The sequence below is a fragment of the Sardina pilchardus genome, chromosome 4 (assembly GCF_963854185.1).
Source record: "Sardina pilchardus chromosome 4, fSarPil1.1, whole genome shotgun sequence".
Lineage (NCBI taxonomy): Eukaryota > Metazoa > Chordata > Actinopteri > Clupeiformes > Clupeidae > Sardina > Sardina pilchardus.
This window is the reverse complement of record NC_084997.1, coordinates 740,467-758,048: the sequence shown is the minus strand read 5'-3', so window position 1 is coordinate 758,048 and position 17,582 is coordinate 740,467.

Genomic DNA, 17,582 nt, shown 5'->3' with positions numbered 1-17,582 from the left:
GCACAAAAAGGCATTGTAAACATTAAGATGCTTAATTTGTAAGTGTAAGTTAAGTAGTGTTCAGTTATATTTCCCTGTTTTGCAGAATCCTATCATTGGCTCGTTGAGACTTTGCCACCTGAAAGCACTTGTTGTGTACTTGAAGACCCTGATAAACTCATAAAGGAATACCTGGTAAGTGCAAATGAATATCCAAAAAACAGTGTAACTTCGGCGAAAATTGACCTCAGACTTCTTTTCTGCATGAAAACACATAAAATAAGCTGTGGAGATGGACAGTATTTTTCACTGATGAAGCACTACAGAGCTTGCATCGGTGTATACTATATTGCCAAAAGTATGATGTCAATAGACATCCTATTCTTAATTCATAGGGTTTAATATGATGTTGGTCCACCCTTTGCAGCTATAGCAACTTCAAGTCTTCTGAGAAGGCTTTCTACAAGGTTTAGGAGTGTGTTTATGGGCATTTTTGACCATTCTTCCAGAAGCGCATTGGTGATGTTGCGCATTGGTGAGGTTACACATTGATGTTGGACGAGGAGACGGGCTCTCAGTCTCTGCTCTAATTCATCCCAAAGGTGTTTTATTGGGTTGAGGTCAGGACTGTGCAGGCCAGTCAACACTAAACTCTGTCATCCATGTCTTTGCGGATCTTGCTTTGTGCACTGGTGCACAGTCATGTTGGAACAGAAAGGGGCCATCCCCAAAACTGTTCCCACAAAGTTGGGAGCATGGAATTGTCCAAAATCTCTTTCTGTTCCAACATGACTGTGCATCAGTGTGCAAACAAGGTCCATAAAGACATGGATGATAGAATTTGGTGTGGATGAACTTAACCGGCCTGCACAGAGTCCTGACCACAACCATGACCTACGAAATTAAAATAGCCCCTCATCATCACATACCCTTCACCATACCTAGAGATTGGCATGGTGTTTTTTTCAGTTATTAGCTGGTTTGATGCTCATTGAGCTCAATGCAAATCAAACCAGCTAATAGGCTAACTGAAAAAAAAACATCATACCAGCCTCTAGGTATGGTGAAGGGTATGTGATTTGGGGCTATTTTAATTCCAAAGGCTGAGGAGACTTTTATCAGAATGCTTAGTATCCTGGATCCATGAAATAAGTGGCTTTTAAAAATAGAAATCTTCCTGCCTCTATGGGAATTTAACATAGGGGTGCAAATACTTATGACTCCTGTATTTTAAGGAAGAACATTTATTTATTTACGATACATTACATTCACAAAGACAATTGGTGTCCTTTTTTTTACTAAAGGCATTAAGATCAATTTAAAAATATATTCTTTAGTCAACTTTAGCATGGGTTCAAATACTTATTATCCTCGCTGTATATGTTCTATATTCTGACACAATGTGATAATTATTCTTTGTATCATAATGTGATACTGACCCTTTTTATATTGCATCCTTGTTTTAGAGCTGCCAGATGGTGTCATCACTGAAAGCAGTCATAAACAACATGGCAGATTCATCTATTTCCTCCAGCCAAAGCGACTCACCACGCACTACCAGTGACACTGGCAGTGAAGACATGGTATTATGACTGAAGGACCTTAAACCGATCCCTCATTAGCATTGGTATTAGATTAACAAGAAATGTTATTTATTTTAGCTTTTGTTTATACTTCATTTTACTTCATGTGGCTGAATTGTTAGCCAGCTGGAAACCAGTATTTTTGATAATGTATTTGTTTGCCCTTTTTTTTTCATATAAGGCGCCTAGTTTTAAAGAATATTGTGAATGCACTCATTAATATATAATAAATACTGTATTAAGATATGCTCATAAATACTGGATTAAGAGTATTTTTGGTATGTTTTAAGTGTGCTCCAAGTGTTAATAAAAACATGTTGAAAAAGAATGAGGTTGTATTGTAGTAGTATTTTGAGACAACAGAAATACACTAATGTTTATGCTAATTTGCAGATTTAATGACATTTTAAATGTACTTAAACTGAAATATGATTTAAGTATAATAAATATACTTTTAGTTGTTCCATTTTAACACGAAATAGTGCATTTAATTTATAATTAAGCTGTATTTAAGAATATCTTTAAGTATGCTAATTTGCAGATTTAATGACATTTTAAATGTACTTAAACTGAGATATGATTTAAGTATGATAAATATACTTTTAGTTGTTCCATTTTAACACAAAATAGTGCATTTAATGTATAATTAAGATGTCTTAAAGAATATCTTTAAGTGCACTTAATACACTAATAGTTGTTCCAAAATAACACAATTAAGTATGCTCTTCTATAGCATGCTAAAAGTACAATAAGTATATGGCAAGAAAATACTACTTAAGTATACTTTTTTTTTACCTGGGTACACCTGCTAAATCCCAGTGACTTAATCTAAAAATTTAAATTCATATATGACGGGCAATAAAATCTGTTACATGGTATTGTATTTATCAAGAAATACTCAAATCAATATGGCTTTCTGCAGTGGGGGCGCTTGCGAAGTGACACTCGCCGCCTGTCAATGACCTGTCTCGAGTGAGAACGAGACTTCTGCTTGACCTCAGTGGTTTAAACAGTCCATGGTCTGGGCGTGAAATGTCCTTCCGTACTCTTCTGGTATGTGTCCTGCAGGGTAGGCAGAGGTGCTCTGATTGGGATCCCTTTGGCAGTAAAGGTCAGGTGTCTGCAAAAAGAGAAACAAAGCATATATTGTAACTGACCCTGTCCATGAATATAATTAATATAAACTACTCAGCTTGTGTGACAAATAAAAGCGAACCCACAAGAGCAGCCTAGAGGTCAGGTGCAATAGTTAGAAATAAAGTTGGGGTACACTTAGAAATGTCCGGTGCATTTATTTTGATCAAGAGGACATTTCAAAGTGACCCTACACTTCCGAACAGTAGTATATCTGTGTGCATACCTAATTGCAACACTGTCTGCAGAAGCGCTTGCCTTCTTGCGTAGACCACCTTTCTGATGTCTAGCACAGATCATCCCCCGTCTGATGTGCAGTACCAGCCTCTGGCTCCAGGATGGGGTTGCTGGAGGGCACCTAACAACAACAACAACAACAACAACAACAACAAAACAGCAATTGCCATAAATTATGTTATTGCTGATTAAGAGCAAAACATTAAAACATAAGTAAGGTAAGTCAATCAGGTGTACAAACAAAGAATATAATTATCATATGAAGGCCTTGCCATCATCACCATCAATGTTAATTCTTGATATCAATTTATTTGTGAGGGTTTCTGTCAATAGAAGATAGGATTTAACAAAATTATGCATTCTGAAAAATACATTTGAAATAGTGATGAGGATCAGTTTGGCATATATTCACAACACTGTTTACCTTACCACCAACATAATGGTAAACAAACAGACACATGAAAAAAGGGAATAAACTAACCACAGTAACAGACACAAATACATGCACAAATACATGCAGGGACCACACACATTGCACGACTGCTCATGAATCGGTGGCACCAAACTAAAACGTATGTCCAGATTGGGGAAACGTTTAGTTTATTTTGAATAGATACGTTCACTCAATTTAAAGGCAAATGATAACACAATTGAATAACAATATCCTGCCCTTTGCTAGCACTGGAGGGAAAAGTTCTCATACCTTGCTTGAAAGCTAGCCAGCTAAGCTGACGGGCAGTTCTGTTCTGTCATCTTTCCTTGAAGTGCATGCGCACGCACAACTCCCCCACCCAACTGAATTTTTTTTTTAAATCCAACTATACTGTATAGAGGTCCACAGTCCCGCCCCTCCTCCGAGAGAGGTGCTTGTCCGGAAGTAAATTTCTCATTCATTTCTCCCATTGACTTCTGGAAAAATCCGGATATAAAGAGTTTTAGACCATGCCTTAGGCTAACCAGCTACGATGTGACTCATAAGCATATAACTTGTAATTTCGAGTGAAAAAATGAACAGAAAACGTAAAAAAAGCGAAAGGTACAAGACTGTGTACATATCTTAAATTCCGAATTAGAAAACTCAAATCCCATGATGCTTTGCAAACGTACACACATTTCCAACATGTGCAGCCTAACGATAGTTTAACATGGTTCCATATTAATCTGAGAAAAGAAGATGATTACTTCCTACCATTTCCATTGAGTAAATTCAACCTTCAAGATGAGAAAACTGTTCTTTTTCGGAAGACCACACATTGGTCCTGACAGCCCTGCAGCCATTTTAAGTTTTGAAGTTCCAGCGAGACGCTAGCCGGACGATAGGCACGGGAAAAGTTGAGTACAGTTTGTTTGGGATTGCCATGGCAACGGCGATCTCTACCAATCAAAGGCTCTGCTTTCACCAGTTTTACACGGTAGGGTGTTGGGTAGTGTAGTACTCTCTCGTTAAATCGTGAATAAAACATTGTTTTCTCAAAAACAAGGTTGATGCCCCGTTAACTTTTGACATCTATATGAGCCGGTATAATCGCTTAGTCACATCGTAGCTGGTTTTAAGTCTACCATGGACGGTTACGATTTTATGGCTTATTCTCCAGTTGTCAATGGAGAAATTGTATTGGATTTTTACTTCCGGACAAGGCTGTGGGCGGGACTGTGGAGCTCTATAGGCTAAATCAGAGCCCGTCTACGGAGAGCCTTGCCACTCGCTATTAAGTCCCATTGTAACGACTTTTGGTTGCAGTTCCACCGAAATTCCACTGGGGGCGGACGCCTGAGTGCAGAATGAATGGGAGCCTATGGAGCTAGACGGCTAAAGTTGGCTCTTTCACCCAATTGTCGTTGAGAGATCTCAGATTTGATTGTAGTTTTTGCAAGTTCAACATAGGTTATAGGTCAAAAGTTGAATGAACGAGTACTTATGTCCTTCCGATTTCTTACAGGTTGAGTTGTTGTTGCCCATACCACGCTAGCATTCTGCTAATGAAGCTTGAGTGTATGACGTCATTTACATTTTAAAAGACGTTTTAAAGCAAACAAGTGACTCTAAAAAATCAAACACCACGCCATACGTAATTTCTTTGCATCCCCTTTCGAAAACAACATTCAAATTCATTGACAAAAAATTATATTTTGAGAAAAGCGGATTTTGAGGGGTATTGCTCCATAGACCGCCATGCATTCTGCACTCCAAATGTAGCGCCTCTAATGGAACCAGCGTGGAACTGCAACCATTTCAAAACCGGAAGTATAACGACAGTGGCAGTTCTCCCCTTATTAGACATTCTCTGGCTAAATCAAACGAGAGTAATGGTATAGGGAGGCAAAGTAATCTCATCGCCATCTAGTGGTTGCGTTCCTAGAGGCTAGCGGGAATGGAGGGGATTTTCTTTTAGAAAAAATATATCTCGGCCCACGATGGGAACTTAGTTAAATGCCTTCAATATGCTATGCATTTAGGTCAGCTCTATTTCTTCTAGTGGGCATACTTTATTTTCTAGGATCAGTTTAATTGTTTCAATTGTTAACATGATGATAACGAACTACAGTACTAGCTACAGTAGCATTTGACGTCACCAGTTTGGGCGCTTCATCTCCAACTGATCAAAACGGCAATTTGCTTAACTGGCTTTACATATTTTTGTAATAACAGAGAGCGATGTAAACCGTGTGGTAATTACCTTTATGTTGGGATAACTTGTGTTGTGCTCCTACTCACACAAGAGCTGGCAGTAAGTGTGATTGTCTACTAACTAACCAACTAGCTAACAGGCTAATAAACAAACCATGCTAGGTGAGTAACGTCGTCGAAGGGTGTCACGTCACTTGTAGTTGTAGTCCATTTATGAAATGAAACGAGCAATTACGGTTTTTTAAAATAAGGCGAAATAGGGTCTGATATTTTCACAGTTAGTAGATTATTACAGTATTTTTTTTTTTTTTTTTTATTCAGGGAAAATTGACTGAGCATCAAGCTCTTTTACAGCAATGCCCTGAGTCACAAAACATATAACAACAATAATCAAAATAATAAAACAAGAATAAGAAAAATAAGCAAGAACATTTTACAGCAGCCATATCATCAATCATACCTTTGAATTGGTCTAGTGACACAAACCTATCTAATTTGAATAATTCTTGGAATTTGTTCCATTTATTAGATGCAAAAAATGTAAAAGCTAATTTACCGAATTCTGATTTAATTTGAGGAGTTTGAAGAGATATAAAACCCTGTGAACGTGTATTGTGGCAGATTGATTTCATATTCAGAAGAGAAGTTAGGTAAGGAGGTAACTTTCCCAGTAATGCCTATAAACAAAAAGGAGGCAGTGCCTTTCCCTCCTATCATAAAGGGAAGTCCATCCTACATTTTCATAAAGTGTACAGTGATGAGTTCTAAACCCATCTCCAGTTATAAAACGTAGTGAACTGTGGTAAACTGCATCAAGTAATTTCAGAGTGGAAGGAGCTGCATGCATATACACAATGTCACCATAGTCTAGGACTGACAGTATAGTTGCTTGAATGATGGTCATTCTGCTTTCTAAAGAGAAACAGGACCTAATCCTGTAAAGTGCACCTAATTAAATTTTTACTTTTTTGTGAGATCAAGCACATGAGTTTTAAATGAAAGTTTATTGTCTAGCCATATGCCAAGATATTTATATTGAGAAACTTGCTCAATTTTTGTCCCATTTAAGGAACTAATGTTATAGGCATCAAGGTCACACTTTCTAGATCTAGTAAAGATCATACATTTAGTTTTAGCTTCATTTAGAACCAGTTTAAGATCATTCAAAGACTTCTGCACACAATCAAATGCACATTGAAGATATGACACTGCTTGCTCTACAGATGGTGCATAGGCATAAAGGATTGTGTCAAGTATTTCAATTTAATTTCAATTTAATGTCGCTTATAGAGCGCCAATACATTACACATGTCTCAAGGCGCTTTACAGAGTGTTAGACATTCAAAGAGAGCCCATGAGTAACAGGGGCAAGGAAAAACTCCCTAGAATTGGAGATACATATAGGAAGAAACCTCAGACAGACCCACGACTCAAGGGCCCAACCCATCTGCCTTGGGTCAGTTACAGTACAGTCATTTGTAGTTTGAAAGTTACAATGACAATGAAAGTTCAAATAGTCCAGTGTAGGGAATAAATTGTCCATTAGTAATCCATTAGTTATTTCTGAAGGTGATGGGTCGCTGGGATCCGAGGGCCAAAGATTCGGGCAGGGAACCACAGCAGGCGATGTTAGGGCAGTCATAGGGATGGCGAAGGCAATGGCGATGGTAGGGCAGTCAGAGGGATGTGACTTCAGGTGTGATGAGGGACAGGCACAGAGATGGTTGATGGCTGGTAATGGTTTACCTCACAGGTGAGGTATAGGGGAAAGGGAAGAGAAATAGAGTGTGTTAGTATTACTGTAAGTCATATTAAGTATTAATAAGTATATCAATGGTGATATAAATGGTTATACTATAGAGGGTTTACAAAACGCTTTTACACACCTCTTTTGTGGGGACAGGTGCGTAGGAATAGGTTACCCAGTTAAACCCGAAGAGGCATCCCGCACATCGTCCACCACGCATGCAAACATCCACCCACCCACCACGCACGCAACATCCACCCACCCACAATGCCCCCCCCAATGCCCCCCCCCCCCCAGGCGAACCCACACACCACCTCTGAACCGCGCGTCGGAGCAGCATGGCTGAGCATGGCCAGCCAGAGTCCGCCCACAGGCGGCGCCACCCATCCGCAGACACCCCCCACCACCATCCGCGAGCAGAGAGAACGGGGCCCGCGCCAGCCCCACCCCAACCACAACACCACGCGAACACACACCACGGCCCGACCAGGACGCACAGTCTGATCCGCCCCGCCGCCCAGGCCCCCCGGAAGCAGCGCCCCCAGAGCAAAAGTCCAGAATGCTTCATGTCTTTGGACGTGTCATCCTGTCATCCTGTTGACAGGGTCGGGAGGCGTAGGGAGGCGATGTAGTGTAATTAAAAACGTTAAAATCATTGGACATTGGTGTAATGTAATTAAAATCGTTAAAACCATTGGACTTCCACTCTAGAAACACCACCCCAAGAAGGCCCGGACCGCGAGCCCAATCCAAATACAATGCCGCAACAGCCCTCCCCTCCGCCATCCACTCCCAGCATTCCCACCTCCCCCGTCCCCCCCATCCCACTAAATGCACAGCCGTGCACATCTGATCAGACTGCATGCCCCAGCCAGACCGCCAATATACGCCCACGCAGAGCCACTGGCGAATGGAGCCGACACGAACCCCCCCCCCCCCCCATCTACAGACGGCGACGGGAGGCCCCCCGCGGACGAGCAACGCCACCCGCGAACGGACCCCGACCGGCCCAGAGCACCCAGCCACACCACCCAGGCGCGCAGCCCAGACATGATGCGCAAGCCCACCCGGGGAAGGCCCATGAAGTATGAAGTATGAAGACTGAAAAATATTTTTGGTGGATAAGATCGCTGGTATAGCTGCGTAGTATTTTTTTGAAAAGTCGGTCTATGGGACTTAACATTGGAGCTGCTCTTCGATAGGAACGCAACCACTTGGGGCGCTGGTTTTCACTTTCCCTCCCTATAGCCGAAGCTATATGACATTATTATTTGTTTGTCACTTCGTCTGTTTTTATAATACTAAAGGATCGATGTATTTGGTATCAATGGAAAACTCTGTTTCTCCTCTTTCATTTGATATGCGTGTCATGTCTGTGCGATGCCGGTGTCGTGTCGAGTTATCCTACTTTGTAAAAATGTCCTATTCGTGTTCTAATAACGTCACAATCCATTGTTTAAAGCCGCGCCGCATTCGGATGGAACACCCGGAGCATTCCGATTGAATCGATTGTTGTAGTTTGTTACGTGTAATATTAAAATTCTGAGGCGCTCATATGTTGCTCTCAGAGCCATATAATAGGCCTATATGGCTCTGGTTGCTCTACGCAAAAAAAGAAAAGCAACCGCTAACTCACCCTACTTCGGTTCAGCAGTCGACTTGATGATATGTTGTTGAAACGCAACTGCCCGTCTCTGCTGTTCCACTCAATGTTATTGTCCCATGCTAGCCTATTCATTAGGTAGCGACGTTCGTTTGTTCAAATATTGTTATTTCAAACACGGTACAATTCATTATTTTAGATGCAATCTCCTCCAGTTCTCGTCTCTCCTCTCTCTTCTATGTACCACGGTAATACTTACTAATTTGTAACTAAGCTACAACACTACCAGAAATTACTTCACAACATAGCCTAATCATGAATAACAGGAAGAAGCCTAAGATAATTGGATAAATACATTTCCCAGCAGGCCTTTAGAAATGTTCTAAAAATTACAATAAAAAACTAAATTGAATAAGTTGCAGGTATTACTTCTATAACTTACATTATAGCCTACTGTAACATAAGTACTGTAACACCATACAAAAACAGAAATAAACATTAATTCATTTGAGAAGTGTTGTAAACATTTTACTGGTTTATTTATGTGTTAAAAAAAACAACGCAAGTTGTGTTATTTTCAACCAGGGCCGGCCCAAGGGATAAGCGAACTATGCGGTCGCTTAGGGCCCCCACGCCACCAGAGGGCCCCCAAGAGCACCAAAAGATCACGATAATATATATATTTAAAAAAAAAAAAAAAAAAAAATATCATTGAATAATAGAAACGAGATGGTATTACACATATAAATGTGATTTGCATTTTATGTTCACAATTCGCAAAATACTGTAGGCCTAGCTATTCTCAAAATTGATTCCCTCTGTTGGTTGCTGCCACCATTGGGCATGCAGATATCATACACCGCTGGCGTGGTTGTCGGTCATCATGTGAAACGTGAAGTGAAGTTAGTCTCAAAAAGGAGCTATCCCTCTGGAGCCGAGAAAAGAAAAAGAAGCTGGAAGACGGGAAAAATGGCAAGATAAAGGTAGGTTTGCATGTTCAATATGACAATATTTGTGAATAACCTAGCCTTCAGTTTATGTTCTGGATAGGTTAGCTGGCTAGCTAGAAGACCCTTTAGTTAACATCAGGTAGGCTACCAAATAAAAACGAAATGTAATCTGTTGAAATATATACTAATGTGTAGTTAAGATATATCAGGACTATACAGTATTTATTCATGCAACTTCCTTATGTGCTAGACAAACGAGGCCGTTGAGGTAAGTAATAATAATGGGCGAGGTTGATTAAAGTTGGTGACTGAAAAAATCGAGGCTAGGATCACTGTTCCCTCTAAGCTGCGCGCGTGCGCGGATGCGCAGGCCAGTCGAAGTGGCCGCGCAACAGATTTTTCAGACCGCGCATATTTTTCAGACCGCACAAACTTTCTTTTTTTTCAGGGGTTAAAAATGTGACTATCAAACGTGATGTAGCCTAGATAACAAACATTTAAAATACTGACATGTCTGACAACCAAGTCGGATGTAGACAATGTTACAAACAAAGTATTCTTAAGGCTCTTGGCGGGTACCATGACGAAAAGAAAGGCGGAGCAGGTGCTCCAGAAAAAGGTCTGCCTAACATTTAAAAATGATTGGCTAGATGAAATAGTCCTAACTGACACAAAAGATGGTCCAGGTAGGATAAAACTTTCAGAGATATTTACATATTTGCTCGGAGGCAAAAGCGAAAGGGGAGTTCGCTAGTGGTAAAACTTTGTCCGAGTGGAAGCTTGATTACCTAAAGCAGGGGTGCTACGGCCCGTCACACACTTTAATGCAGCCCGCCGAGCATGCATTAGTCTATCATAGATTTTGCCCGATAGGTTATCATTGGCTGTTCGCTATTTTTCCCAGCAACAGCGTTGGTAAACGTTACAGCAAACTGCTTTACACTATTCTTAGAGAACGTTTGCAATGTCAATGTCAAAACAGCATGTTACATAGAGATTATACTCTTTATAATCTCCATTGCAATAGCTCTAATTTACGTTATGTTACTCATTTGATTGGGAACGCGTTTGAGCGTGCACAAAAGGGATCCAGCTGGCTTGTCATTGTTGATAACTGATATCTCCATTTTATAAGAAACGTTTTAAAGAAAAACGCAAAGAGTAATGCACTCCTGAGCATTATAATAGACTGTGAGAAGGCAGCAGAGTGCGCCGGCAAGAGTCTTAAAGTGACAGTGCACCATTATAAATGAATTAAACAGCATCATATTAACCGTCTTTAAATTACTTTCTCATTATTGTCATGTAAATTATATATATATATATATATATATATATGGGGGGGGCATGGTCATTTTTGGCAGGTCGCGTGGTTGTGAATTGCTCACAGCGGTAAAACCTGCGCTCAGAAAAAAAATGTTTTGCTCAGTGCTGAAAAAAATTAGAGGGAACATTGGCTAGGATGTAGCCAGAGCCAGAGGGTTGAAGCGGATCTAGCCTAACCTACAGTATCGACAGGATTGTACTGTAGCCTTGCCAGGTGTAATGTAGCATGGAAGTTAGAAATAACGTTTTATGTTTTACTAGTTAGTTAGATTGCTAACGTTTTACTAGTTACTAGTACTAGGTTGTTAAGGTTATGTTCCGTTTTTCCCACTTTATCTTGATTATCTTGACAAAGGTGAACGTGTCTCGCAGTCAGGATCAGAATAAGAAAGACAAAGAAAAAATTGATTAAAAATAACTCTGTATGACTCCCTGTCTGTGTGAGTAAAGATAGTGAATTAAAGTAGGCTAATCAAGTCTCTGTGCTTGTGTAAAATTTTGCAGGGGAATTGTTGAAGTTTTTTGAAGCGAAAACAACTCCACCTGCCCAACCCACTGCCGGTGCCTCCACAGTTGATGACAATACAGCGGGTGAGTACTGATCACAGATTGCCCCCAGATCATGGATGAACCATGTTTTTTTTTTTTTGGGGGGGGGGGGGGGGGGGGGGGGGGTGGTAGTTGAATGGTTGTAAAACATATAGTTTTATTTTTAATTATAACATGACACATTTAACATGGTGAGCTTATTTTAGGCCTATTTGTTTTCTCACTACAGGTTCATCCTCTGTAGGGCTGCCAGAACCTGAATGTGAGGAGCAGCCACCACACCACACCACACCACCACCATATTGCACATTTTGCACAACTTTGAACGTCTGTTCTGAATTTGAAAAACGAAAGAAATTAAACTGGTTAACTTGTTACTGTAAATGCAGTGTCTTGTCTGCTGATGTTACTTTCAAATAGTGTAATTAATTTTGCACACATTTACACCCCACTCTATTTAAAAATGCAAAACAATTAGAACATTTTTGTGAGTTTGCTACTCTGGTAATGTTAAAAACAGCCAGAATGACACCGGTATGATGTAAGTAAATTACAAATTATGATAATGATAGTGGGTATGTTACACACACAGTGTAGCCTATGGGATGATGAAGCATCTGGTGCTGAGGTAGTGGTATGGGGGGCCCCAAATGAAATTTTGCTTAGGGCCCCATAAAGGCTTGGGCCGGCCCTGTTTTCAACACATTTGTTTTAAGAGTGCATCAGAGTGCATGCAATGTGCATTCGTGCAGCGGCAACATAAGGTGCATCTGTTTCCACTTCCCCCAGATGTCCTTTGGACAGATTCTTCAGCAAACTGCAAAGCAACAACATTTTTAATGATTAAATGTATCCGTTAAATGGTTTTAGGAATATGTACGTATAGGCTACATACCTTTAGTACCAACACTCCACAGCTGCTTGTGTCTCTTTGTAGCTGGTGGTCAGGAATGTGACACATCCATTTCCCATCTTTATTTTTTTCTGAAGGAATTGTCTAAAGCAATTAAAATGGTTATCAGTCAAGAATTATATCAACAACACACATCTTGAATATTTACCAATGTAATGACACAGAGTTTCAGAAGACCTGAGAGAATGGGTGGGTGTCTGATATGGAGGAGCTCGGTGAGATACAGAGGGGCATGACTGATGATGGCCTTGTATGTAAAGAGAAGGATCTTGTAGATGATGTGATATTTAAAGGGGAGTTAGAGAAGTCGCTGCAGGACAGGTAATATATGTGACTGTTGGAGGGGGTTCTAGTAATGATACGGGCAGCAGAGTTTTGAACCAGTTGTAGTGTATGGATGGATGTGAACCAGAATTTTGGCACTGTTGGGGGACAGAGATGGGCGCAGGTGAGAGATGTTACGTAAATGAAAGTATGACGCACTCAGTTCCAGGAGGATGACAATGGTTAGAAGTCTAGAGTCTGCAGCCATGAGCAGAGGTGGACTGTAACTAAGTACATTTACTTGTTTACTTATGATTTTTGAGTATCTGTACTTTACTTGAGTATTAACCCCCCCCCCCCCACACACACCACATAGTGATCTTTTAGCCTACATTATTAAATTATCTACTTATAATTCAGTTATCTGGTTATGTATTTGTCAGTGAAAATGTTTTAGATATAGGCACAGAGAATGAGTGGGGATTTCAATTATAACATTGCATCCATTTGAACAGTTCGATAAATAGGTAACATGTTTTGTTGGGAGTAAGGAACTGGGTCTCCTCAAGTCCTATGATCAACCAAAGGCTGTATACCTTAATAAAAGGTAATAAAAGCAAGTACTCTGACTTAGCAACTTTCAGTTGTAGTGTAGTAATATTTAACAAGATGTATCTATACTATCACTTAAGCAAAGGAATTGTGTCGTCCACCTCTGGTCATGAGGTTTTGTTAACAAGAGGTGTAGAGCAAACAACAAAAACCTCCAGTGTTTCATGATGTTCCGCTGAAGGTGGTCTTCATGTCCAAGAGGGTCTATCAGGTTCAGTGTTTTGTTGGGCATGTCAACAATCTAAGAAATACGTATTAGTTTCAGTACATGCACTTCATTTCAAGTGATTTTTACAAGCAAACATAAATGAAAGTGAAGCTAGTACATGCACAACACTCACAACAAGAATCCAGTGGGCCCCTGTATTTACTGGGCACACCCACAAGTCCTCCACAGGGAACTTCATCTGCAATGTAAATCAATGTGAATCAAAGTTTGTATTATCTCAGCAGTTTGTGAAATTGTTTCAAAGTCCCGTCTGTTTAATCAGGTATCCTACCCTCTGAAGCCGTGCATGTTGCCCCCCGAAAAGCGCTGTTGCTACAACAGCATTCAGATGGAAGACTGGTCTCTAGAATTGTCAGAGCAGTGCACTTGTATTAGTAGTTTGCCAAGGTGTAATACAATAACTTTTTATATCAGTTAAAATTCAAACATACTTGCTCCTTTATCAGTAATTGATGCAGGTAAGCATCGATCACCTGCATAGAAAGGTAACATGTAGGTCAGTGTGCTACACAGTATCACATCATATGCTATATTGCCAAAAATAGTGGGTCACCTGCCTTGACTCGCATATGAATCAGCTAATGGATTGACCAGTCAAGTTCATCCACACCAAAACTCTGTCCTTCATCTCCTCATGGACCTTGTTTTGTGCACTGGTGCCCTGTCATGTTGGAACAGGAAGGGGCCATCCCCAAACTGGTGTGTGAAAGGAAGGAGTTCTTCAGCATTAATCAAGAGATTTTGTCCAATTCGATGTTCAAAGCAAGTCCCACAAAGACATGGATGACAGAGTTTGGTGTGGATGAACTTGACCAGCATACACAGTCCTGACTTCAAGCCAAAAGAACACTGTTGGGATGAATGAGAGCACGTCACTCTCATTAGTCCATTCCTCAAAAGCAAGTATTCATGTCATCACAATGAGAAGTCTTGACACCATATTTCTGAACAAGTTAGTCAAATGGCTTTGTTATGAATTTGATAGTTCAACAATTCTGTATGTAATGACTTAGTTTCATTGGGTACGACTCCTCAGCATCCAAGTATATTTATATTTTCACTGACATGACATTAACAAATGATAATGTTATAATGTGTGCACAAATTAATAAATGGATTAAGAATGGGATGTCACTTAAGTTCATGTGCGAGTCGAGACAGGTGACCCAATACTTTTGGCAATACAGTGTATTTTGAAAATGTTAAGATCTAGAAGTGTCAGCCCTAATTACCAGGTAGATAAATGCTTCTCCTACCTCATCGGTCAGCCAACCGTTGTCCTTCAGAGAAAGGAGTGAAGTGTCAAACAGTTTAAATGGACCAACAGTGGCTCGAAGTCTCCCCTGATTCCCTGCGGTCCATATCATCTTGACTAGAATTGAATATGAATCATGTCATCATACAATGGGTTTACAACACAGGGGTCTTGTTACAAATGTTTTTCAAGCAGTTTATTATTTTCACAGACACCCTCAACATACAGTATAAACACCCTTTACTGTATGTAGCCAACCTTGTTCCTCAGGAGTCGAGCTGGAGGTGAAGCAGATGACTGAGGGCCTATCAACTTTTGGCCTTTTGTGAGTGGGCACTCTGTATGGCTTTAAGTGGCTCACACTCCTTTTGGACGCTAACACCTTTCCTGCTGCATTCGCTAATGTCGCTATCTTGCCACTGACACTGACGATGGTGTATGGCCCTGTGAAGTCTGGCTCAAGCTTTCCTCCCTTTCGCCCTTTCTTCCTGGCATTGAACAGAAGCACCAGATCCCCAGGCTTGTAAGCCAGGGCCTTGTACTTTTGGCATATTTTTTTGGCAAAGGCTACCTGCTGCCTTTTCTGGGCCTTGAGGATGTTTGCTGCAGCTGTTTTACTGACCGCTTCTCTATGTTTCCTTAGCCTTTTATTGTGCTCCATATAGGACTTTCTCACTGGGAGGTGAATAGCTGTAAGCTAAAAAAGTTGAGATAGGATTAACAAATCCTTTTTTGATCTCAGGGAGAACAGGGTGGCATCAAGGTAGACATCCCAGTCATTGCCTCTCTCGTTTACCAATTTCTTGAGCGCGCTAAAAGGTACAAAAAATAGAACCTGTTATTTGTCCATTTCACCTGCATTCTCTTTTGGACAGAAAGTTTTCTATGGAATGATGTTGTCACATCTCAGCATAATTAGACACACCCCTCTTGCACAGGGGATGTGACAAATAAACATACCGTTTTACGTTGTCATTGATTTTTTCGTCAAGGCCATTTGTTTGCGGGTGGTAAGCAGTCGTTACACTCCTTTCTATCCGCAGGAGATCACAAATTTCATAGTTGATCTGCAAAATGGAATATTGTACAGTAATGTGAGCTTCATGCATGTCTGTCAAGCTTGTTTTTCAGTTGAGATAGATAGATAGATAGATAGCAAGATAGATAGATAGATACATACATACACACTTTATTGATCCCCAAGGGGAAACGTTGTGAACTATTTACTGTTATCGGCTGAGTTGGGTACTCACGTCATTAACAAATTCTCCGCCCAAATCTGTCAAAATGCGCTTGGGGCATCCATGGCGGTAAATAATTTTGCAGATTGCCCCAGCAATCTCCAGAGCTGATTTATTTTTCAATGGGAAGGCCTCCACCCACTTTGAGAAATAATCTGTTGCTGTGAGGATGTACTCATAATCAGTCCCCTTTGTTTTTATGAGTGGCCCGGCAAGGTCCATCCCAACCAGCTCCCATACCTCAGACACCTTTAGATAAGAAATGTCATTAGATAAGAAATATACAACTTTTACAACAGAACATACAACCCCCCTCCAACACACACACACACACACACACACCACAACAACAACAACACATTACCGTGATGCTCTGTAGCTGTTGCACAGCACCTAAAGGTCGTCCTGACCTCTGGCATTCGTCACACTCAAGAACCTATGAAACAAGGTTAACTTTGAAACTCAAAAACATTCATTTTGAAAATGAAAAGAGAACAAACAAACAAACAGAAACACCTACCCATCGCTCTATATCCACCGACATACCATACCAGTAAAATCTGGAGCCCATGGCATCTCTAGTTTTCACGATACCAGAGTGTCCACCCACTGGAGCATCGTGAAATTCCCTAAAGAGGTCTAGCGCCTCCTTAATTGTCCTTATGGCCCTCCTTTGGCCAAAGCGTAAAACTCCATCTGCTGTTTGAAGGAAAATAATTTATACATAAATGTCAGCAATGAAAACAATTGTAAATTACCTTTCTCATGCACACTGTCACCCTTATAACAAACCTCCCAAATTGAATTTCATCGCATATCTTCTTAGATTTTGCCTTTGCTGGCTGTTAGCACCATTTGGGTAAGACCCATCAGCAAGAAGGTTATAAACCTCATTCCATTTGTTTTCCATGGCTATGAAAAGAAAAAATAGTGAGTACATATCCCATACACATACACATTTGTGTTGTACATTTGTGAACCAAGTATAGGCCTACACTCCTGCCTCTATCATTAAGGGAAGCTGATAAAAAAAACCTGTACCATACACACTACTGTGTACTGTTGCTCTCTTTAAAAGTCCATGAGACACGGCCACAGGTGTGTCACATTTTGGTATTTGCCATCCTCTTGATGTGATATTTTCGCTGTGTCTTTGTGCATCATAATCTGTACTGTTGCATGATGAAATGTGAGTAAAGCTGCAACATGTTTGGCCTTTTTGTTAAGGGAAAGCTACATTAACCATAAAATATAGGCTATATTTTCAGGACGTCTGTACCCTCAAGATGTGATAAATTATGACTTAAGACATGCCCATCCCTTTTTCACAT